The sequence below is a fragment of the Mirounga leonina genome, unplaced genomic scaffold (assembly GCF_011800145.1).
Source record: "Mirounga leonina isolate KUSES-001 unplaced genomic scaffold, KU_Mleo_1.0 Mir_82, whole genome shotgun sequence".
Taxonomy (NCBI): Eukaryota; Metazoa; Chordata; class Mammalia; order Carnivora; family Phocidae; genus Mirounga; species Mirounga leonina.
The window spans coordinates 57,505,627-57,529,469 of record NW_023270825.1 but is presented as its reverse complement, the minus strand read 5'-3'; the positions used below and the strand labels follow the sequence as shown (position 1 = coordinate 57,529,469).

General features: G+C 36.5%; 1 pseudogene; it reads left to right on the top strand.

The window, feature by feature from the left end:
* The first annotated feature begins 23,261 nt into the window (after positions 1-23,261).
* Positions 23,262-23,614, top strand: LOC118002250 (annotated as a pseudogene).
* The last annotated feature ends 229 nt before the right edge of the window (positions 23,615-23,843 follow it).

Below are 23,843 nucleotides of genomic sequence, written 5' to 3'. Positions count from 1 at the left end.
GACTTTGCCTTAAAATGAAACTTCTTGACTGACATACTTGAACTTTGATTAATCACTAGCAATTGCTTGATCACTAGGGTGATATTCCTTACTTTCAAGTCACCAGGTGTCTCCAGACAGACAAATTTCTTTTAAATTGGATTCACGATCTTAAATTTTCTTCCCTGTAAGAACTGAATTAATGAACCACAAATATTTCTTGAGTATGTATTATGTCCACATCACAGAAATGGTCATTGTATGGGACCTCTCCAATACTTTATAATATAGATAAGGAGATAAGTCATACACAAGAATGACAGGTATAGATACACAGAGTCAGTATGCATGGAATGGCTCCAGCAGGAAGGGCTTTAGCAGAATCAAAAGTGAGAGGGATACCCATGTATAGAGGTAGGAAGAAATATCTGGGAGGAAATGGACTTACAGCTATATAAGGGAGGAGCCATGAAGAGTTTAATGAAAGGAATAACATGTGCTTCCTTGAATGTGAAGGTGATGCTAAACAAGGGGAGATTGATGACCATCCTCTCCAACCCAAACTAGCTTTTAAATTGCTAATGGTTATATGTAGCTCCAGAATGCACTTTAATTTTAATCAATATTAATTTTATTTTAATTCAATTTCTCCTATAGAGACTTTCCATTCTGATCTCACCTTCTTAGATTGCCTATATGGCTTCTTTCTTTGCCAATATCCATGTTTCTATAATTCCTAGGACTAAAACTAATGATTCTCAAGAGTTCTTATAATTCTTTAGGATCCTATAATCATGTTCTTCCTACAGAGTTCCCTGTTTTAGTCTCCATATTTATCTTTTACAGCTTATTTCACTATTAGAACCATATCCAGCAAACCCCATTGTGTCTCTGTTAAACATAAACAAGAAATAGCAGAAGATTGGAGATATCACCGAAATATAATTTGCAGATTTTTTTTTGCAAATAGATGTTATAGATGAGGATTCAATTTTTGATGTAAAAATCCTAAGCCCCCAAGACATCACTGTGGGAACCAGAAATGATCCTGCATCAAAATTTTCACAATTGGTGAGTATGGCACACTTTTTGCTGGCCAGAACTCTGAAATGAGGGGTACCTGTCCTTCATTTTTCCTGTTTTCCTCTTAGTCTTCCTACCTACCTACACTTTCCCTTTGCCCTTTAAAAACCAAGCCCTTTTTGGCTAGTATCTAAAATCTATAAAGAACTTACCAAACTCAACACCCAAAGAACCAAAAATCCAATCAAGAAATGGGCAGAAGACATGAACAGACATTTCTGCAAAGAAGACATCCAAATGGCCAACAGACACATGAAAAAGTGCTCAACATCACTCGGCATCAGGGAAATCCAAATCAAAACCTCAATGAGATATCACCACACACCAGTCAGAATGGCTAAAATTAACAAGTCAGGAAATGACAGATGTTGGCAAGGATGCAGAGAAAAGGAAATCCTCCTACACTGTTGGATGGAATGCAAGCTGGTGTAGCCACACTGGAAAACAATATGGAGGTTCCTCAAAAAGTTGAAAATAGAGCTACCCTATGACCCAGCAATTGCACTACTGGGTGTTTACCCCAAAGATACAAGTGCAGTGATCCAAAGGGGCACATGCACCCAATGTTTACAGCAGCAATGTCTACAATAGCCAAACTATGGAAAGAGCCTAGATGTCCATCAACAGATGAATGGATAAAGAAGATGTGGTGTGTGACACACACACACACGCACACACACACTGGAATATTATGCAGCCATCAAAAAAAAAAAGAACTTTTGCCATTTGCAATGATGTGGATGGAACTAGAGGGTACTATGTTAAGCGAAATAAGTCAATCAGAGAAAGACAAGTATCATATGATCTCACTGATATGAGGAATTTGAGAAACAAGACAGAGGAACATAGGGAAAAGGAGGGAAAAATGAAACAAGACAAAACCAGAGAGGGAGACAAACCATAAGGGACTCTTAATTTCAGGAAACAAACTGAGGGTTGCTGCAGTGGAGGGGGGTGGGAGGGATGGGGTGGCTGGGTGATAGATACTGGGGAGGGTATGTGCTATGGTGAGTGCTGTGAATTGTGTAAGACTGATGAATCACAGACCTGTACCTCTGAAACAAATAATACATTATATGTTAATTTAAAAAATTTTTTAAATAAATAAAAGAACCAAGCCCTTTTCCCTTTATGAATCTAACCCATCCCCCCTCCCCTGCCGTCATATGGAGAAGAAATTCTAGATATTGTTCCGTAATAAGATCTTGAGGACCTAATATGCTGTTGCCAGTGAATATTTCTACCTTAAGAGAAGACCACAGCAAGAGGGCAATGCTTTGTCAAGAGAATGAGTTACTATAAATGGAGTTAAAGTCACACGAGAGGAAAGGTTGCTTGCGTGTTTGCTTGCTTGCTTGCTTGCTTGGTTTAGGGAGAGAGTTATTTGAGGAGTTTTCAGTAATCATAGCAAGAACTATCTTCTCAACACCCCTCCATTTCCCCTTTAAGAAGTGGGCTGGTCTATCTCTTCTAATGAATGGGTAGTGGTAGTAGTAATAAAAATAATAATACCTAATGTATTATGTTTATTAATATTAATAGGCTAACATGCATTGCACATTGATCTAAACATTTTGCACGTATTGTCATGTAATCCCCATTATAATTCCCCATTTAAGGATGAAGATAGTGAAACACAAAGAAATGAAAAATGCTTCCAAACAGCTGGGACTCAAACTGCGAAAGTGTAAACAACTAGACCATGACTGCTAAGAATAGTGGCCACAGACCCACAGGAAAAACTAACCAGCCCATGGGCACATGTGATGCATGACTCTAGGCCTTTGCCTCTGGCCAAAGCCATCAGAGGTATCCTGCTCTTTTCTCTGACCCTTTCCTCCCACCCTGGGCCAGGGTCTGCCTTCACAGTTAGTTTTTCCAGCTGCCCAATGCTCGACACCACTACATTATACCCCCTCTTCCCACCTTTCTTTCTCCTTCCCCCGCACTAGCTCTGCTCTTCATAAAGGAAACAAAGTAAGGTACATAGTGTTCCTGTCCTGTGAGATTCCAGGTGAGAATTAGTTAATCTAATTAACCATTATTGGGGCTCTTATTGCAACCACTTTGAACTTTCATACTAAACCATAACTGTTTTCCATTTCACAAATGTTCAAAACGTGAGAGTCTCTGAAAAGTATAAATGGTGGTTTCACAGAGCAATTTGTTTTGTAACCCAGGTTCACAGAACATTAAAGATAGGAAAGATTTTATTGGTCACCTGGCACCACCTCCTCCCTAGAGCCCAGGGAGCTCTAGTGACCTGGCTTGTGTTTCACAGCTAGTTTGTTCCAGCAATACGACACAGATTTTCTGATTTCCCATCTGATTTATTCAGCAAAAATGTAACAGGGACTTTTTCATGCATCAGGTACTGAGGGTACAAAAGGAACATAAAATCTAATGCTCTTTCTACTCTATGTTTCTTGGTCAAAGTCAGGCTGTAAACATTTTTATGATGAGAGCATCCTCAGCTACCGAAAAAAAAAAAGTAATGTCTTCAGAGTCACAGCAAGAAAGATCTTTGAGAAGAGCAATGTTTCTCTTTCCTTACAGTAGAGTTAGATTTTAAAATGAACTGTTGGAGCAGGCAAGGACATCATGAAATATTTATTCATATATTCATAAGACAGTCCAAACCCCCTTATTTTACCAGTGAAATCAACAGTGAGGCTACCTGGTTTTATGTTCTTTCCTCCACACCTGTGCCTTCTACCTTCTGATTGGAAGCAAAACAAATTTTTCAAAAAGAAAGAGTATGAGATCCCAAGATGCCATGCTTCCCAATCACAGAGACTTTTTTGCAAGTTCCATTTGGGGAAAAAGGATGACTCAGAAGAGAAATAGGCATGAGGACACTACATATCTTCCTCCTCTGACAACAATTTTTTTTTATGTTGGCTGAGAAAGGAAAGAAATGAAAAGAAGTTACATGATCTTTTGACCCAGAACCGGATATTGTCTCTGACCTCTGGAAAATCTAACACAACCCTGACTCCAAGATGAAGATTCAAGATGGAAAGGTTTTCTAGCACCCCTGGTCAATGTTGACACCCAAGAATAATAATGCTACAATGACTATTATTTTTTTAGAGAACAAAAACCTGCAACAGGTCTAATCCTTTTTGTGCTTTCTTTTTTTAAACACGCAGCTAGTCCTACATTTTGACATTGTTTTCTATATAACATTATCACTGCTTCTTGCCTTCTCATGAAAACTGACTATTCATTATTAGCTGGTATTTGGAGACGAAATTTCAATCAATGTGGAATGTACCCCACTGACATACATTTGACAATCCCCTATCAGAGATGCCCCATTGTGGAAATGTAACTGTTCCTGAGGGGTTAAAACCAGTCTCGAGTCATTTCTCAGGCTTTGTGATATGCAGGAGAGCCTAAATGAAAACATGAATAATGTTTTTTAATATACCAAAGGCTGACTGCCTTAAGTTGTTTTTCTCCCTGTTTAAACCAAAGCACAATAGGAATATCTTATGCAATTCAAAATCCAGTTCAAGACAAGTACCAACACTAAATTATGAATACTTTAAATAATGAAAATATATATAAACATATTATATTTTTATGCACACAAAGTAGTAAATATTGGATAAAAAAATAGACCCCCTCCAAACTATGAATATTCTGGAAAATAATTTAGTAATCAGGATAGACACAGTTACTTGGCATGGAAGTGGCTGTTGGAGTAAGCCTACCAAAGACTGGTTTTATATTTAGATAGTGAAGGTAACTACCTCTTGTGATTATTTTATTCAAAAATTCCTATTGAACACTGTGTGCCAATCACTTTCATATGAGACTAGATCTAATATTTACTGAGCGTCCACTATGTACCAGGCACTCTACATATTGACTTCACTAAATCTTCATGACAATTCCTTGAGGCAGATATTGGTTTGAGTCATGTGAAATTTCCATTTTCATGGGTCAAAAAGGTCAAATATTGGAAAATTCTTAGAGTCTGACCTGAATGTTAATGTTTTTATTTTATAGGTGGCTCAGAGAAAATGAATAAGTTGAAATTTATACAGCAAATACATGGAAGTGTTGGGACTTCAACCCAGACTCTTACCACCCCACCACACCTGACTTTATCTTAAATAACTGCTATTAAATTGAAAGGATCCCATAGCCCTCCAAACTATAAATCAATTGCCCCACCCCTACCTAAGCCAAAACAACTGAATGGTTTCTGTCTGGTCATCAGTTTACAGGTTTGATTCTATGGCAATCCTTCTTTCTCTATACACCTATTGCCCTTCTTTCATTAGCTTCATTATGACTATAGTCATTGGATTTTCTGAACCAAAATTTGGAACATGTCATCAGAGAAACACAGGTATTTATGAGGAAAAGGATATAAAATAATTATGATTGATACTATTGTAAGAAATTCTGGAAGAATGCTCATTACAAACACATCGCCTGCAGACTGTAGTGTAATTGTTTTTTTAGGTGGCTGGCACATTCTACTTGTGTCTCCCTTAGGTTTTATTTTACTGCTGTTTGTGGAACATCTGTAATTTTGCACATAAAAACACCAGAGCACTTCTAGTGGTAGGCAGAGGCGATCAGGAGTACAGTGGCTGGGAGTGTGCTAAACAGCAGGTAAAACATTCTCCTTTCCAAAACCGCAGGAGTATGGAGCAATCATAAGACAACTATTTATCAAGTACTTCTTATGCATTAGATATTTTGTTAGATGCTGTATAATATATGTGAGAGGTTTCTAAGAAAAGGGAAAGATCTGATCAAGTCTTGAAAGTAAATTAGGCAGAGAGAATAATAAAGATCCATGGTCTCAAACTAGCATGGATCAAAATTACCTGGAGGGCTGTTAAAACATAGATTGCTGTGTCCACCCCAGAGTCTCCGCTTCAGTAGATATGAAGTGAGGCCCAAGAATTTGCATTTTTAACAAATTCCCAAATTGTGCTCATGCTGCTGATCTAGCAACCATACTTTGAGAACCACTCATATGGACCATTGAAGAATAAGGAAGTAGGATGAGCAATATCACAGATGATGGAATCAACATAAGGAGTCTGGCCTGTCCGGAATATAAATATAGCTATTAAGCTACTCTGACTTGTCCCCTCGGAAGACAATCTACCTCACTGCAATCAGGGGCATTCGCCTAGAGCTGATCCACCTGCCATCAAGCACAACCTTGGCATCTGGCAGAATGAGAGAGAGCTGCCAATCACCCACCCATCCAAGTTAGAAGCCTTAAGTAAGTATCCAACAGGAGTCACTCCCTTACCTCCAATATTACTATAGTTCATCTCAGTAGAGTTGTTTATTAAGGCCAATTGAGTCTTTAGGCCTCACTGAAAAAAAAAATTATCTAAAGTACTCAAGTGTCTTGGTGCTTTATAAGACTTTTCAAGAACTCGTACACTGTAATGCAGCTATATAAAGCTAAAAGAAAGCTATCACTTTCACAACTATTTACAATCTTGTTTCCAAAAATTTGTAGAAATCAAAATTTCTAATTGCTCCCCTGCTAATGTCAGTCTTTAATCTACTCCGTCACTTCGTGGTTCTCTGGTGATCTTAACTTCAAATGATGTAAGACATTTATCTCACAATCTCTCACCAGTAGCAGATCTCTGCCTATCTAAGCCTCATCTTGTATTATTGATTTAAACAAAATGAGAAGTCTGAGGCTTAATCAATATTTCCCATATTGATTAATGGACCTTGACCCACATGCTACAGCAAAGCACATTCAATGAGGTAGTACAACATGTTATCTTCTTTGTCTTACCAAATTGAATCAATAAAGTGAACAGAGTGGCTAATGGGCAACCCTCACAATAGAGACTACATTGCCTGGTTCAGAGGGAAAAAAAGACCTTACATCATCAAAAAAGAGACTCTACTCTTATGCATCTTCTTCTATCTATCTATCATCTACCTATTACCCACTCTATGAACAATGATCTTAATTCTCTGAGCTCGGTTTTAAATTTAGCAATGGTATCAGTAGGACCAAACTAAAAAAAAAGTTGTCATGTGTCAAAAAAGCAAGTGGGATACCAAGGACAATAAAATAAAAGAAGAATAAAAACAAGAAGGTAGATGACAAAAATGACCTTACTAGAGAGAGCAAAGAGGAATTGTCATAATATATTTAAAGGTAACAACAACAGGGCACCTGGGTGGCTCAGTCGTTAAGCGTCTGCCTTCGGCTCAGGTTATGATCCCAGGGTCCTGGGATGGAGCCCCGCATCGGGCTCCCTGCTCCGCAGGAAGCCTGTTTCTCCCTCTCCCACTCCCCCTGCTTGTATTCCCTCTCTCGCTGTGTCTCACTCTGTCAAATAAATAAATAAAATCTTTAAAAATAAATAAATAAATAAATAAATAAATAAATAAATAAATAAATAAATAAATAAAGGTAACAACAACAATAATAAAGCCATTAGAAACTCATTTACACTTTTCCTCTCACAGAGACATTAACAGTTCTTTGTATACATGGGAAAGAGGTTCAGAATTCCCTTTTCCTACAGATGGGAGGGCTTACTGCCCAGGAACTATTTGCATTTTAGAGATAGCCCCTAAATGCATATAGCTGTTCATAGAATGCCATAGTGAAACAGAAGGAAGACTACAGTCTTCCATGGATGTCCTGATTACTTCTATTTATTTAGGAATATGTCTGCTTTTTAAAAGAATGTAATCACATATGATATGGAACACATCTAAAATAGAATAATTCAGCATTTAAAAAAAGAAGAAGCATTCTAATTAGTGGTATATACCTCTAATTAGAGGTATATATTTCCCCTAAAGACAGAAAAGGATTTACATTTTTCAGGTTCACAAAAGTGACTCCTCAGATTAGCTACATATCAGTATACGTAAGCATATGATTATTTGTCCCAAGGTATTTTCTCTTAATTTATTCTATTTATATGACCTACAATAAAGTTGAGTGCAAGCAGATAAGCAAATATATGATTTGCATTTGTGTACAATAAAATGTCAACAATTTAGAATCAACTAAATTAGACTCCCATAAATTAACCAGGTTGGGACTGAAGTTTGTACCATCTCTACAAAATAATTTACTAAGCAAATCAATAGCGCAAACATGATTGTAAGACACACTTTAAGCATATTATTATATTAATTCTTTGTGTGCCAATGATACTCCCAATGGCAAATCGGCCTTATTTATTTTTACAATTAAGCATAGAACAACCTTCACCACAACTTGTTAGTTCTTATGCCTGTGCATTTTTAAATTCCTCCATCTTTCAAGTGATTTCAGCATCACAGCTGAACCCTCCACATTGTTCCTGTGCCTCCTTCCCTCAGTGTATGTTTGCCCCCGACCACAACCACAACATAAGAGCACCAGCTCCTGGGCGCCTGGGTGGCTCAGTTGGTTAAGCGACTGCCTTTGGCTCAGGTCATGATCCTGGAGTCCCTGGATCGAATCCCGCATCGGGCTCCCTGCTCAGCGGGGAGTCTACTTCTTCCTCTGACCCTCTTCCCTCTCATGCTCTCTCTCAAATAAATAAATAAAATCTTTAAAAAAAAAAAAAAAAAAGAGCACCAGCTCCTGCTCCCATGGAAATCAGGTGGAAAACTCTGAATCCAAAAATAGAGGAAAAGAAGAAACTGGGAAAAGTAAGGAGTCAGACCCCAAAGCAGCCTGCCTTTCAGAAATACCCAGCCTACAACAGACCCATGCAAAAATACTCAACATCACTCAGCATCAGGGAAATACAAATCACAACCACGATGAGATACCACCACACGCTGGTCAGAATGGCTAAAATTAACAAGTCAGGAAACGACAGATGTTGGCGAGGATGTGGAGAAAAGGGAACCATCTTACACTGTTGGGAATGCAAACTGGTGTAGCCACTCTAGAAAACAGTAAAGAGGTTCCTCAAAAAGTTGAAAATAGAGCTACCCTACGACCCAGCAATTGCACTACTGGGTATTTACCCCAAAGATGCAAATGTAGTGATTCGAAGGGGTACGTGCACCCCAATGTTTATAGCAGCAATGCCCACAATAGCCAAACTATGGAAAGAGCCTAGATGTCCATCAACGGATGAATGGATAAAGAAGATGTGGGGTGTACACACACACACACACACACACACACACACACACACACAGAGGAATATTATGCAGCCATCAAAAAAATGAACTCTTGCCATTTGCAATGACGTGGATGGAACTAGAGGGTATTATGCTAAGCGAAATAAGTCAATCAGAGAAAGACAAGTATCATATGATCTCACTGATATGAGGAATTTGAGAAACAAGACAAAGGAGCATAGGGGAAGGGAGGGAAAAATTAAACAAAACAAAACAAGAAAGGGAGACAAACCATAAGAAACTCTTAATCTCAGGAAACAAACTGAGGGTTGCTGGAGGGGAGAGGGGTGGGGAGAAAAAAATAAAATAAGATCATACTTGTAATTCTCTTAAAAGAAATAAAGTAGCAAAATGGAATACAATCATTAATAGAACTAAAAGATTATAGCTACTTTGGAGCATATTAAAGTCAGAAGCAAAAACACCTGTATCAAAAAATATATATAGAAATCAAGCAAATATCCAAAAAGTTATTGAACTGAATATAATATTATTCAAAGGTTTAAACTTCACTAAGTATCTTGAGAGCGCCAAATCCTAACCACTAGACCACCAGGGAAGCTTCACTAAGTATCTTGAAAATTATGTTTTATCTGACCCACTATAAGACCTAATTAGTACTGATATCACACATTTTGTCACAATTATAATTCTGTGTTCAATATAATTTTTCAGTTTTATAATCTTAGTATATATTAGTAATTGCAGTTTATCTAATTCATAAATCAGTATTAGAGTTTTGAAAGTTTAGTGTAACTGATGGTTTTATGAGAAAACTAAATATTATTTTTAAAATAAAAATTTTTATTTAAAATATTTCTATTTTAAAATATTATTTTTAAAATTATTTTTAAATGTATGTTTTTAATTCCCACACTGATTAAATCATTTCAAAGGAATATAAACATTAATTTATTGACTTTTGACAGGAACAACAACAACAAAATATTGAGCATATCTGATTTATCCGAAGATTCAAGTTAATTAAATAAACTTAGATGTTGGGGCGCCTGGGTGGCTCAGCCGTTAAGCGTCTGCCTTCGGCTTAGGTCATGATCCCAGGGTCCTGGGATCGAGCCCCACATCGGGCTCCCTGCTCGGCGGGAGGCCTGCTTCTCCCTCTCCCACTCCCCCTGCTTGTGTTCCTTCTCTCGCTGTGTATCTCTCTGTCAAATAAATAAAAATCTTTAAATAAATAAATAAATAAACAAACAAACAAACAAACTTAGATGTTTATATTAAAAAAGAAAAGAAAAAGGAATGGCCAGCCTACATTGACTGCTACCCGTCCCAAAGGCTCTCTTACTGAGCTCTGTGTTCATTTCCTAGAACTGCCATAACATATTACCACAAACCAGATGTCTCTAAACACCAGAAACTTACTGTCTCACAATTCTGGTACCAGAAGCCCCAAATCAAGGCTCTCCAGGGCCACACTCGAAAGGAGAAAGCTCTTCCCTTGCCTCTAGCAGCTGTTTGTAGCTCCTGATGGTCCCTGGCTTGTGGCAGTATCACACCAGCTTCTGTCTCAGTCTTCCCACGGACTTCTCCACGCCTGAGCAGAGTGCCTCTTAGCTGACAAAGCAGTTCCACATAGGGCGACCATCCCATTCTATGGTCATACTCCGTAACTGAGGTGCTAACATTTTCATTTTGCAGCAGAAATAACTGAATTCAGAGGGGCCTAAAATGACTACGCTAGGTAGAAGGAGATCAGAGTCTTAATTAAACTCCAGGTCTTCTAAGTCCAAGTCTTTAACATTCCCACCATACCAAGCTATCCCTCTCTTCTCTCGCATACATACAAGCTAAAATATTTTCAACGTATTTTTCCATTGTAAGTGAATTACCACTAGTTACAGATGTATGGAATATCAAGGATCTTCTTTTATATTAAAAAAATCAATATATTCCTGAAGTGGCTTTCAGACAAGTTCTCACCTAACCCGGACAGTGGTTCTCAACCCTAGCTGCCCGTCAGAATCTCTTGGATGTGGGGCCGAGGCATATGTATGTTTAACAAACTACCCAGTAATTCCACCCAGGTGCAGCCAGAGTTGAGAACCCTGGACTGTGGGATTTTAGACCTTAGTTTACTCTTTGATATATTACACACACACACACACACACACACACGATGACTTTTCATTGTTATGGTTTTCTAAAAGCAAAAGTAACAATCCCAACCACATCTTTTATATAAGAAGATAATATTTTTAACCAAACTATTGTAACAATAAGGACACTGATATAAAGCTAAATGTTGGATCTAGTGCTGGTCAGCTGGAGCCCTGGACACCCCTTAGGACATTCTCTCTTCTATACAATGTCTAGGCTTTACGGTCCAATTCTGTGATGGAGATGTCCAGGGCTTTGCTAGGGAAAGGACAGACAGATGTTTTCATCCCTGATCTTGGCTATTTAATCACTTCTATGAGTAGGTTATTTTACTAGTTTCTGTGCGTCTCAGGGCTTTTATGCACTATGTCTGTAATTACAAACAAAATCAATCCAGTTGCCCAAACAAGCAAATTTTTGTAGTACGAGTTCTAAAGAAACATTTATCCTGTGCTCCTAATAAAACAACAGTTCAACTCCAGTGAGCAAAGCAAAGACACCAGTACAGTACACAGAGTGTCAGTTTTACAGGGTGGATTGTCAGTGGCCATCAAAGTTACTGTATCCCAGGCGCCTGGGTGGCTCAGTCGTTAAGCGTCTGCCTTCGGCTCAAGTCATAATCCTGGGGTCCCGGGATCGAGTCCCACATCGGGCTTCCCGCTCTGCGGGAAGCCTGCTTCTCCCTCTCCCACTGCCCCTGCTTGTGTTCCTGCTCTCGCTGTCTCTCTCTGTCAAATAAATAAAATCTTTAAAAAAAAAAAAGTTACTGTATCCCATACCTAACAAAACATTATAGAGCAGCTCAGCTATAAAGAATTCCACATATTATTCAGTCATAAAAAAAAAAAATCCTGCCATTTGCAACAATATGGATGGCCCTTGAGGGCATTATGCTAAGGGAAATAAGTCAGACCGGGAAAAACAAGTACCGTACGATCTCACTTATATGTGGAACCTAAAAAAGACAAAACTCATAGAAAAAGAGATTAGACTTGCGGTTACCAGAGGTTGGGAATGGGGGAAGGGGAATTCGTTGGAGGAAGGTGGTCAAAAGCTATAAACTTCCAGTTATAAGATAAATAAGTACTAGGGATGTAATGTACAACATGATGACTATAGGATATATAGGAATGTTGTTAAGAGAGTAAATCCAGAATTCTCATCACAAGGAAAAAAACTTTTCCTTTTTCACTTTATCTTTTTATTCTATTTGAGATGATGGTGCTAACTAAACCAGGTGTGGCAATTATTTCACAATATACGTAAGTCAAACCATTATGCTGTATACCTTAAATTCATACAGTGATGTATGTCAGTCATATCTCAGTAAAACTGGAATAAAATTTAATTTTTTAAATAACATAAAAAAATAAAGAATTCCATGAGAAGACAAAAAAAAAAAAAAGTAGCCTAAGGGCCAAGTTGTCTGCTCCTGAATATGAATGGATAGGAGATCAGGTGGAGCAGAGTTTCTTGACCTGGAGTTCATATCTTCCCACCCCACCCTCACAAATTATGTACAAAAAAGTGAATGCAAAATTCAGTTAAGTTTGTGCGTATCTGAGTTTTTCAGGGAACAATGCCTATGTAGATTTACCAGATTCTCAGAGGGGTTTGTGACTCAAAAAAAGGCTTGGAATCACTGTTACCAAAGAACACACAGTCTGTGTATTTTCCTATAAATTTTTCTTTCAAATGAGATTTGAGAGTCTTTTGTTCACTCGCATGGCCCTCATCCCCAGCATGGGCATAGGCTTTCAGTAAATCTGTATGAGGTAAATAAAAGTTGACCAGGAGAGAGTGTCTATAATGACTGAAAGGACCTGGAAGTGATACCTTCTCTGTGGCTTTAACAGTCCCCTGGCCTGAGGACAGTTGAAGACCCTACCAAAGAGATCCTGAATAGAAGGTGGGTGAGAAAGTACCCAAAGGCAAGACCCAAACTCTCCCCAGAAGTTATGTGTAAATCTCTCCAGTACTTAGACAAATGAATGTTCGAGGGCTCAGAGTTCCTCACCATAGATCAAGATTGCCATAATTTTAGTGGCATTTATATTGCTTGCCTACAGAAGTATGCCAGACTATCAAATTATGTATGTGTATTCGATGGCAGTGGTTGGCAATATTGATATACATTTTCCTCTTAAATGGACTGATCACTCATTTAGCTGTCATCTCGCATCTGCCACTGAAAACAGAGAAGACAAATTGAGTCCATTTTCAAATTCAGCAGAGTTGTTTATTTTGTTAAGCGCAACATATTCATCTCTGCTAGTTTTCATATGGCAGCAAGAGAGTCAAGCCATCCAGCTGTAAAACTAATTAATAGAAACAACCTTTGAATCACTAAACTGGCAGTCTGGTATTGCTAATTAGATCATCACGGGAATAGTGAGTTGTAAAATTATTATTAAAATAAATCCAGATTTTCATTTTATTATAGGAAAGGAATTTCTAACCAAAAATTCTTTTTTTAATTCAGGTAAAACTGGTATATAAGGTTTTTTTTTAATATTTTATTATTTATTTGACAGAGAGAGACACAGTGAGAGAGGGAACACAAGCAGGGGGAGTGGGAGAGGGAGAAACGGGCTTCCCGCGGAGCAGGGAGCCTGATGCAGGGCTCGATCCCAGGACCCTGAGATCATGACCTGAGCCGAAGGCAGACGCTTAACGACTGAGCCACCCAGGCGCCCCGGTATATAAGGTTTTATTAGTTTCAGGTGTAGAACATAATAATTTGATATTGGCATGCACTACAAAGTGATCACCATTAAGTCTAGTTACCACCCATCACCATACCATTGACGCGTTTCCCCCTTTTCACCCACTCCTCAACCTCCTTCACCTCTGATAACCACCAATCTGTCCTCTGCATCTATGGGTTTTATTTTTTTTGTTGTTTGATCATTTGTTTTGTTTTTTAGTTTCACATACAAGTGAAATCATACCGTATTGGTCTTTGTCTGACTTTTTCACTTATTATAATCCCTCCAGGTCTATACATGCTGTCACAAATCGCAAAATTTTCTTCTTTTTTGTGGCTGTGTAGTATCCCATTATATGTATATATACCACATCTTCTTTATCCATTCACCCACTGATGGACACTTAGGTTGTTTACATATCTTTACCAAGAATTCTTTGTTGTTATTTGGCATGGGGGCAGCTGCAGTATTTTTCAATTTTTAGTTATTCTCATGTCATATAAACATGGCTGAGAAAAGATGTCATTTTTGGAGTTCTTCCCAGAAAAAAATAAACTCTGAATAAAAAGAAAAACAACTACCTCTAAATAACCTATACCTGTTCAAGAATACACAGTTCTGGTTTCTAAAAAAAAAAATGAATCTAAAGACCATCCTTGAGACATGAATTCTCACCTTCTGTCATGAGTCTTTTTTTCCTCCACCTATCCTCCTTCCAAGTGAAAATGCTGGCCATTTAAGGTTTTTTTCTTCACATCACAAAGAAACGTCTATAGGAGCATTATATTGATTTCTCCTTAAAGATTAGAGTCCTCTGCTACTCAAAAACTACTAAATATGTTTACCTCAGAAACATGGGGAATGTGGTCTATTTTGTCTCCATTTAAAAGCACTAAAGAGACAGACAAAACATGAACTCTCTGAAGATCACTTCAAACATGTATTGCTCAGTCACGTGTATATTTCAAAATGCTTTTTAAAATCTTTTTAATGCCTCCTATTCTTTCCTTTCACAAGAAATTATTTTGTAAAAAGTTATTATAAAGTGAGTTCCTCACCGAAAAAAAATGCCTGAGGAATCGTATTTTATATATGCTATGAAATAACCAGCCAAGTCTGTTATTCCACAGTTAGTTTCTGCAACACCTCCAGTCATCGAAGGGCAGAACTATTGGTAACTCAGTGCATATTATTTTTGGTACATTAGTAAACATTGTAGACCATGTTCAGCCCAAGAATTATTCCTGGAGAGTTAATTGTTAATTGTATAATTTTCTTGCCCTAGAGAAACAGAATTTACAGAAAGCTCTGCAATAATCATGTTTAATGTTGATGGCTTTTTGAAATAAAAAAGAACTTCTCTTATTTTTTCTTCCTAAAACCATACCAATACATAGCCATTGTATTTACTTAGAAAAAAAAGAAAAAAATTGAAACATCCTTAGTCCCACGACTTAGCAATAACCACTGTTAAATAACTTGCTACATATGTTCCTAGACTGTTTTCTATGCTTATGTTAATATGATAGATGATATATAAAAATTGAATATTTAAAAGGTACGGTTATATAACAATTTTCCAGATTAGCCATGACTTAAAAGAAATGACATCATTTCATTTTTTTTTTTTTTACAAATTCACTGGTATATTTATTTTTTTAAATGCAGTCTCTCTGTAAATGTGGAGGATTTCAGTATCGATGTACATCAGGCTTTCCTAAGCATTACAAGCAGGTTTCAATGAAACTTTTAAAAGTAAGAAGGAGTATGCACCTAAATTGTTATAATTAATACAAGACCCCTATCCTCAAAGGAAAATATAATTAAATGGGAATAAGGTCAGGTATCCAAATTCATAAATCAGAAATTGATGCAGTTCCCCAAATGTTACAAATGCAACAATTTCTAAGATTCATTTAAAAGCATAATGATAATCTCTCTCTCTCTCTCTTCTCTCTCTCTCTTACTCTTGTTCTCACTCTCTATAACTATTTCTCTATTTATCCATTTATCTATCAATACACTTAACCCATAAGTCATTAAATACAAGGGTTATCATTCCTACTAATATTCCTATCACTTTAACACAGTGAAGAACATTATGGACCTTGATATCAGAAAGCCCAGGTTTGGACACCAAATGTTTATTTGGGGGAAAGTTACATTAGTGTTTTAATCCTAAGTGTTCGCATCTGTTAAGCAAGTGCCATAAAAATACTTATCTTTACGAAGTCACTGCAAGAATTAAATAATCTTTTAAATGCTAACCATAATGTGTGGTAGGAGTAAACATTCAATGCACCTAACTTGTTATAATTAAAATAAGGCCCATATCCTCAAAAAAAAGTATAAATGGGAGGAAAAGCCATGTATTCAAATAATGCAAATGTAGTAATGTAAAATAATTTTTAAAAATGAGGGTAATCAAACCTTGGGCTCAGATTTTGAAGTTCATGTTATTAAATGAGCTTACTTTATAATCATTCTCTGTTTATGGAAGAACCCTTTAAGTATTAAGCAATATAATAGCCAAAAAGAAAATTAATACAAAATAACTACATAAAATGCCTTAGCTATTTTAGCTTTCTTTTTTCAACTGATGTTCCAATACTGAGAAAAAATAAAATACAGAGAATGAAATTATACCATATAGTATACTTATGTGACAAAGGTAATACATAAATATCAAAACATAATCAAGAAATTATGGACAAAGCTAAGTGTTATAATCAAATAAAACCAACAGAACTTACTTGATGTTTACAACATGGATCCCATTTAGGCTTATATCAGAATTAAGTGCCTTGAAAACAATATATACCCTATAAACATTTATTTATTTGACTCTAAAATATCTATAATGGAAGTATATAAAATAGAAAATGTTAATCCCCTATCTGCAGTTTAAATTACCATCAGGGAGTGTAACTAGAAAGAATCAAACTGAAACATCATGGAAGTTCCTCAAAACAATTAAAAATAGAACTATCATACAATCCAGCAATTCCACCTCTGTGTATTATTTGAAGAAAGTAAAAGTACTGCACTGGGTGTTATACACAAACAATGCATCATGGAACACTACATCAAAAACTAATGATGTAATGTATGGTGATTAACATAACATAATAAAATTTTTTAAATGCAAAAAAAAAGAACTTTTGAGGACAATAAACACAGGTACTCTTACAAACATTAAAAAAAAATAAAGTCTATACTTTCTCTAAAAAGGAAAAAGTAAAAGCACTAATTTGAAAAGATACATGCACCCCCATATTCCCTGTAGCATTATTTACAATAGCCAAGATATGGAAGCAAACTAAGTATCTATTGATGATTGAATAAAGAAATGGTGATACACACACACACACACACAAAGGAATATCAGCCATTTAAAAAAAAAGAAGAAATCTTGCCATTTGTGACAACATGGATGGACCTTGAGGGCCTTATGCTAAGTGAACTAAATCTTGCCATTTGTGACAACATGGATGGACCTTGAGGGCCTTATGCTAAGTGAACTAAGTCAGAAAGGAAATGATAAATACCATGTGATCTCACTTATATGCAGAATCTAAAGAAACAAAACAAAGCAAAACAAAACATGAGCTCATGGAGACAGAACACAGATCAGTGGTGGGGATGGGGAGTGGGTAAAATAGGTGAAAGGGGTCAAAAGCTACAAATTTTCAGTTAATAAAATGAATAAATCATGGGGATATAATGTAAACCATGGTGACTATAGTTAACAATACTGTATTGCATATTTCAAAGTACCTAGGAGACGGGATCTTGAATGTTCACATCACAAGAAAAAAATTAAAATTATGTATGATGATGGATGTTAACTGGACTTATTGTGGTGATCATTTCACAATATATACAAATACTGAGTCATTATGTTGTACATCTGAAACTGAAACATTTGATGTCAATTATACCTCAATTTAAAAAAAATAATAAAGAATCAAACTGGAAGGATGAAATGCCATATATACCAATGATACTATCCAAGAGACTCTCAATCTCAGATTAAGAGTTTCAAGCGCAGGGCGCCTGGGTGGCTCAGTTGGTTAAGCGACTGCCTTCGGCTCAGGTCATGATCCTGGAGTCCCGGGATCGAGTCCCGTATCGGGCTCCCTGCTCGGCAGGGAGTCTGCTTCTCCCTCTGACCCTCCTCCCTCTCATGCTCTCTCTCATTCTCTCTCTCGCAAATAAATTAAAAAAAAAAAAAAAAAGAGTTTCAAGCGCAAAAAAAAATGTTTCAAGTGCATCCAAAAGTGTAATTAAGTAGGTGTGAATTCAGGGAAATGTGACCAAATTGTGATTCTACCTATTTAACCTTAATAATTATGTGTTACCCTGTCTGAAGAAAGAGTGTATCATAAAAGAACTGAATTGCATAGTATAAAAGGAGAAATTAGAGCAACAAAATTCCAGCACCATTCAGAGAACACCTTGATTACCAAAGAAGAATGTTCTGTCTCTGGTAGCTATAGATCTATTATAAAGAAACATGGGTCAGATTAATGTAGCTTCATGTCACTCATCATCAGCCTCATTTACCCAAATCTATTTATCATGGTGCCATTATGAATAAAATGAGGTTTCCCAAGTACAGTTACGGCTCCCTCCTGCTAAGAGCTCCAATGCCTTGGGGACCCTCAGGCTCTGCCTTCTACCCACCATTTTAAACATACCGTTTGCATCAGATGTCTCTGCTTTTAATTTTATTTCTTCCAACTAGGCTTCTGCCACTCTTCTCAGACACTCCATATCCTTACTCTAGTTATCCCTCCATTTCAACTGTATCCTGAATGCCATCTTTCTGATTTCTTTTGTCTAAAAAAAAAAAAAAAAAAAAAAGACCCATGTTTGAATTATCCAAACTTGTATAATTTCATTACCTAATGATGCCCTCTGATTGTGTAATATCCCAACCATTTTTCAGAACTTGAGGGATAGTAATGCACTGCTACTTTGAGAACATGTGGAATAATTATCTACAATGATGACAGTTTTGTCTATCTCCATATTGTTCTTATATGGGCAGTTCTAGACTGGATAAAATTCATGGAAGTATGATTTCAGGAATCCAGGAGTCTCTTAGCATCTATACAGGATCTTGTCATAACAGAAAAGCAAGTAGTATTCCAAGACTGTTAAAGTTGTGTCAAAAGGATAGAAGAGTCGAATTGAAGAGCCTAGCACTAGTGAAAGAGGAGGTCATTTGAGCATCCATGATAATAATAACTGCAATATTAAAACACACCAGAACTATTATTATGAATACAAAATATTTTAAAACTCCATTGCTGTCCTTTGGAATGTGCTAAGAAACCTGTCATTCTGTAAACTAGTAAAGAATCTAACCTTTTCTATATAAACTATACTTAGGATAATCAAGTTGATGAAAGGAAGTTACTCTTTTAGAATTATTCCAGCTAATAAATTAAGAAGGAATGACAAACTTCTGTTTCCAAACATGATAAAGTAAAAAGGATGTGATTTTCCCTTCCAACATAAAGAACCAGGCTAAATATATAAAACAGTATTTTTCAGATATTAGACAATAGATAGTAAAGAGCAGTTATCTTTTTTTTTTGCTAATTTTATCTATTTTATTTTCCTGTTCCTTTGCACTTTACCCTTCTTTTATTTCCATCTAGTCTTATTGCAAATGGTTTCCTGTGTCTTTTAGACCATGTTTTTATTTATTTTTTTTATTAACATATAATGTATTATTTGTTTCAGAGGTACAGGTCTGTGATTCATCAGTCTTACACAATTCACAGTGCTCACCATAGCACATACCCTCCCCAATGTCCATCACCCAGCCACCCCATCCCTCCCACTCCCCTCCACTGCAGCAACCCTCAGTTTGTTTCCTGAGATTAAGAGTCTCTTATGGTTTGTCTCCCTCTCTGGTTTCGTCTTGTTTCATTTTTCCCGCCCTTCCCCTATGCTCCTCTGTCTTGTTTCTCAAATTCTTCATATCAGTGAGATCATATGATAATTGTCTTTCTCTAATTGACTTATTTTGCTTAGCATAATACCCTCTAGTTCCATCCATGTCATTGCAACTCCATTTCATTTTTGATGGCTGCATAATATTTCATTGTATGTGAGATATATATATATATATATCACATCTTCTTTATTCATCTGTTGATGGACATCTAAGCTCTTTCCATAATTTGGTTATTGTGGACATTGCTGCTATAAACAATGGGGTGCACATGCCCCTTTGGATCACTACATTTGTATCTTTGGGGTAGTTATCTTTAAAAGTAAAGAAACAAATGAGGTTAGCCCTACCATTGCCCTCAGTTTACTGCCTGATCGTCCATGCCTTGCAGGGAGGGAGAACCTAGATAAAGCCTGCAGCCTTGATGAGTTGAGAAGATAGGAATCAGAGTCCCAGGAGGCCAAGGCGGTCAGAGCTTGACAGGCACAATAATGGAGGAGGAAGCTGCATGCAGAGAGAAATTTAGAAATCTGCAGAGTAATCTCATCCCCTTGAATCTTTATACAAGTGTTGGCATATATATATATATATATGCATCATATATATATATATGTATATATGAATAAAAGATGAGGGTAATAAAAGAACCAATGGAAAGTAATAAGCCAAAATTCACTAGGGCTAGAAATTGTTTATGTCTTCACCAGCCACAGTGGAAACACCTCATAAGACATTGGCATCAGATAGGATTATCTGGAGGGTATCACTTTAGCAGTGAGGCTAAAATAACCTTAGACTAAAGGCTGCTCTGGACACATTCTAACCAAGTTAAGTCACAACAGGGACAAACTGATTCCAAATAACTTAACTGCATATTAGGAAAAAAAGTCCAACACTACCTAAAGGAATAAAATAATATCTAGCACTCCAGAATGTAAAATTCACAATGTTTAGCATTCAATCAAAAATTATGAGGCAAGCAAAGAAGCAGAAAAATATGAGCAATAACCAGAAAAAAATATCAATGAACTAAAATAGTCATAAATGACAGAAATGATGGAATTAACTGATAAAGGTCTTAAAACACTTCTATAAATATACTCTAAATGTTCAAGAAAGTAGAGGGAAACATACATATTATGAAGAGATAAATATAAGATATAAAATACAGCCAAATGGAACTTTTAGATATTAAAAAAATCTCTATAATAAAAACTACACTAGAAGGGACTGATAATGTATCAGATATTGCAGAAGAAAAGATTAGTAAACTTGAAAAGATAGAAATAGGAATTACCCATAATAAATCACAGAGTAAAAATAGACTGAAAATAAAATAACACAGCCAAAATGACCTGTCGGGAAATATCAGGCATTCTAAAATATATTTAATTGGAGTTCTAAAAGGAATAGGGAGTCATTAAAAAATGTATTTTAAAAAACAATGGGTGGAAAATTTCCAAAATTTATTAAAACTATATATCATAGGGAAATAATGATCCATGGGTCTCTCATATTCCACATCTTACATCCAGAGGCACTATCTTTGTCCTGAACTATATTTTGAAAGATGTTTGTATAGCAAACAACCTTAGAAGGTGATGGGTATTAAGGAGGGCACGTATTGCATGGAGTACTGGGTGTTCTACGCAAACAATGAGTCATGAAACACTACATCAAAATCTAATGATGTATTGTATGGTGACTAACATAACATAATAAAAAATGAAAAAAATAAGGTGTAGTGTCTCCCTCGAGAAAAAAGGTAGCTTTGTTTACTGTCTTGGAAGATATAGTATCACTCTCTAGAACAAAGGAAAGGTATGCTTACTGAACATTATAAAAGATTCGGATTCCCTAAGTTTAGGATCCTTGTCTGTAACACTGCTCACTTGAATATTCAGATGTCATCTGGACTTCTTCACATCACTTTGTAACTGAGGAAAATGTACATACGCTAGCTACTTGTACTGTGAATAATAAAGTACTCCTTGAAACTTATTAGTTTGCAAGTTGAGTAAAATCTCTGACCATTCACAATTTTGACGTATACACACAGATCTAAGCAGTTCAACATATCCAAGGAAAAAGAATCATAAATAAAACCACACCAAGGAAGATCACACTCAAATTGCTGAAAATTAGTAATGAAGAGAAAATATTAAATACAGCCATATAAAAATGTACATTATATCCAGCGGAATATAGTTAAGATTGACTGAAAATGTCCCATAAGAAACTCTACAAGCCACGGGTGCCTGGGTAGCTCAGTCAGTTGAGCATCCAACCCTTGATTTTGGCTGGGATCATGATTTCAGGGACGTGGGTTCAGGCCCCATATTGGCGCCATGTTCAGTGTGGAGTCTGCTTCAGATTCTCTCTCTCCCTCACTCTAAAATAACTCCAATTAAATCCCTCTGCCCCTCCCCCCACTCTTTCCTTCTCTCTCTCAAATAAATAAATCTTTTAAAAAAAGGAAAATTTACCAGCTAGAAAATAATAAAATAATATTTTTAAGTGCTGAAAGCAAAAAACAAAACAAAACAAAAAACAAAACAAAACAGAAAAAAAAACAGGAAAAATATCTTTTAAAAATAAAGGCAAAATAAACACTTCCAATAAACAAAAGTTGAAGGGCTTCATTGCCAGTAGACATGCACTACAAATAATGTCAACAAAATTCCTGAGGCTAAAGGAGAAGAATGCTATTTGGAAATTTAAGCCTACAAAAAGAAATAAAGAGAATCTGAAATGGTAAGTATATGGGCAAATATTTTCAAAATATATTTCTCATTTTTAGTCACCTTAAAAGATAACTGACTCTTAAAAGTACAAATAATAACAAAAGTAAAAATAATTACAATGTATTGTGGAGTTTATAGCATATTTACAAGTTAAATGTAAGACAATAATAGCACAAAAGAGAGGAGGGAGTAAATATTTCTATTTACTGCTGTGAGGCTCTTTACATTGAGGGGCATAACAACATTCGAAGGTTGATTGTGCTAAGATAAAGATATACATTGTATGCCCTAGATCAACCCCCACAAGAAAAATAAACTAAGATGCATAACTATAAGACAACGGTAAAGAAAAATAGAATAGTCTAGAGCTAAGGTACTCAGTGGTAAAATGCGCTCTTTGAGGAAGATGCAGTCACTGCTACAGCAGAGCCTTGGATGCCCTGCTCCTGTTTCTGACTCATTACTGTTCGTTCTCACTGAGGAACAAGTCAGTCAGGAAGCCGTGTTGCAGCCATGGCTTTTAAAGACACCGTGAAGACACCCATGGAACCAGAGGTGGTGATTCACTGAATTATTCTCACCAGCCACAACATAAAATCTTTGGAAAAGGTATGTGCTGACCTGATCAGAGGCACAAAGGAAAAGGATCTCAAAGTGAAAGGAGCAGTCTGGATGCCTACCAAGACTCTGAGAATCACTACAAGAAAAACTCCCTGTGCTGAAGGTTCTAAGACTTGGGATTGTTCTCAGATGAGGGTCCACAAGCAACTCACTATATGTACAGTCCTTCTAAGATTGTTAAGCAGATTACTTCCATCAGTATTGAGCCAGGAGTCAAGGTTGAAGTCACCATTGCAGATGCTTAAATCAACCTTTTTAATAAATTATCAGTTGTTAAATTTTTTAAAAATGGTAAAAAGCTTTTCCTCTAAGATCAGGAACAAGACGAAAATGCCCACTCTCCCCCACTTTTATTCAACATAGTATTGGAAGTCCTAGCCAGAGCAGTTAAGCAAGAAAAAGAAATAAAAGGCATCCAGATTGAAAAGGAAGAAGTATAACTGTCACTATTTGAAGATGACATGATATTATACA